General features: G+C 35.0%; 1 long non-coding RNA gene across 1 annotated transcript in view; it reads left to right on the top strand.

Annotated features, from left to right (window-relative positions):
- Positions 1-1,961: 1,961 nt before the first annotated feature.
- Positions 1,962-2,490, top strand: part of LOC106525424 (uncharacterized) — a 2,894-nt gene continuing 2,365 nt past the window's right edge. Inside the window, exon 1 of the long non-coding RNA XR_001311114.1 lies at positions 1,962-2,082. This is a non-coding gene — a long non-coding RNA (uncharacterized LOC106525424). The remainder of the gene's footprint in view (positions 2,083-2,490) is intronic.

Below are 2,490 nucleotides of genomic sequence, written 5' to 3'. Positions count from 1 at the left end.
TGTGTGTGTGTGTGTGTGTGTGTGTGTGTGTGTGTGTACAAACTGAAGCCTATGACCCCTCCTCCCACTGCTGTGTGAACAGGAAGTTGTCAGATCTGCTTCAAAGTTTTGTCTCTTGTAGGCCATATAAAAGTATTCTTTTATGTTTTACGGTTTTACTGCTACCATGAATTAATCATGATCAATTCAAATTGGTCTTTTATTGACCAAAAAAAAAAACTTTAATCAATCTTCTACAGAAAAATACCAACAAAATAAAAATCCAATGTAAAATAAGTGACTGTCCTAATTTAACTTACAGATGACAAAATTATTTAAACTTTTATTCAGTGGATGAATTCAAAATGATTTCCTAAACTCTTCCCACCCTCTGGAGTTCTGCTAAATCCACCATGAAGGAAATGAAGGATCTTCAGAGAGCAGGTCGTCCTCACAGACTGCAGGACTCTGAGTCCATCAAACTGTCTCATGAGAACCGATCCAGGACTTCGGTGTCGCTCAAACCCTCCACACGTCAACTCAGAACAAAGAGCTGGTGGGTTTCAGACCCTCTGATTCTGCTGAACATTAAAGATCAGACAATAAAGAGTTAATGACCTGACCTGGACCATAAAATGCAGGAAGAGTCACAGAAACTATCCAGGTCCAAACTGCAGACCCTCCAGAAGACCCTGTCATGTTCTGTTCAATTTATTTTAGCTTATTCATTGTTGTATAAAGTACAGTCCATGTTGGAGTCTAGTTTTTAATCTGGTTTATTCTAGTCTACTCAATTATCTATTCTAGAACATTCTAGAATAATCCATGTTGCCCAGTTTGCTAACCTGGTTATTTCTAGAATGTTCTATATTATTCTAACCACACCTTTTTGGTTTATTTGTTCTAATCTATTCTATTTTAATCTATTTTAGGTTGTTTTTTTCTAATCCAGTCTATTTTACAGTGTTTCTAAATTATTTTTACATTTTCTGAGATAAAATGAAAACATGTAACTTAAGCACCAACCCCCTTAACCAGTTCTGTTAAACTACACAAACTTTACAAACACAATTCCTGTTTTACACTCAAATTTCATTTATAAAACACTCTTTTTTCCAAACACTACAAACAATCCTTAATATTTTGACACATTTTTCCATAAAAAATCTCTTGTGACAAAAAACAATCTGTCTTTCAAAACTGTAAAGTTAACCGTTCATTGCACACTATGTATCAAACAATACAGATTTTTTCTTTTTATTTTATCAGCTTGTCTTCTGAAAGATGCTGTGTTGAAGAATCAGTGGATCTGTGTTTAACTACTCCACCCTGGCTGCATTGTGGAGCACAGATCCACTGAGAAACTTGCTGTTTCAGCAACACTTAATTTAAAAACTGTACTTTTGAGGTTAAACAAATGTTCATAATAAATTTCAATAAATTGCAAGTTAAGAAGGGCATGGAAATTTGTCTTTTTTGCATCAATAAAATTCTGAACTGTGAGACAGTTTAGAACCAAATTGTGAATTTTCTGTATTATTGTACCCATAATGTTCACAACATCAACTGTTTTCTATATATTACATATACATTAGAAAGCTCACTTATAGCCCTCTCCATATTGAATTAGACTTGTGCATTTGTTTATTTTTTAGGTTTGTGACTCCGTCCTGAACCATATAAATCAGATTTTCATTCACAAAGCACCTGATCGATGCTACACTGCTGACAGCASACAAGTTCCCACATTATATGGACAACTTCCCYGAAGAGGCACTGAGGACCGCCGTAGAGGCCTACCCAATGCTGAACAAGGCCAAGCTGAAAGAAAGGCAAAATTCATGTATAAAAAAACGAAACACTATGCCATCATGATGCTGCTTTATTGTTTTCATTAGTTTAATAAATAAACTGGTGTGAAACAATTTAGGACATGCTTGCTTGATTTTTGAGATATGTCTATTTTTGAGTTGCAGCCCCTCTAGAAAAATCCACCTGCTGCTACTGGTCACATGACCAGATGAAGCCTCCTGCAGGAAAAAGATTTGAAGCTTCGAGGCCTCAGTCTTGAGGAGTAACAGCGACATCTGGTGGCCAACCAAAGTACTGACACTGTTTCAATCCCGTGTCTGATTGATAGTGGAGGAAATGTGTTGAACTTCTACATTTCATTTTTTTAGAGTGCATGATGAGTTCTGTCATTTTTAAATTTGTAACATGTACGACGTCTCGAACTTTAAAGAAGTAAAAGTATAAATGAAAAAGTTATTTTCAGAATGTCTCATGAAGTTGAATGAAAACAAGTTTTAAAGTGAAAATGTTTATTTTTATTTAAAATGTTTGTTTTAAACCTGTTTTCATTTCATTTATCCCTGATAAATGCTGAAACAACAAGAGAGAAAACACCTCTATTCAAGAAATAAGTAAACTTCCACATACCTGATTTATTTGCTTTGATCTGATTTATGTTCACCTGGTTTTTTCCGTGTGTGTGTGTGTGTGTGTGTGTGT

Source organism: Austrofundulus limnaeus, unplaced genomic scaffold, assembly GCF_001266775.1.
Source record: "Austrofundulus limnaeus strain Quisiro unplaced genomic scaffold, Austrofundulus_limnaeus-1.0 Scaffold225, whole genome shotgun sequence".
In the NCBI taxonomy this organism is placed as follows: Eukaryota; Metazoa; Chordata; class Actinopteri; order Cyprinodontiformes; family Rivulidae; genus Austrofundulus; species Austrofundulus limnaeus.
This window is presented reverse-complemented; position numbering and strand designations above follow the sequence as displayed.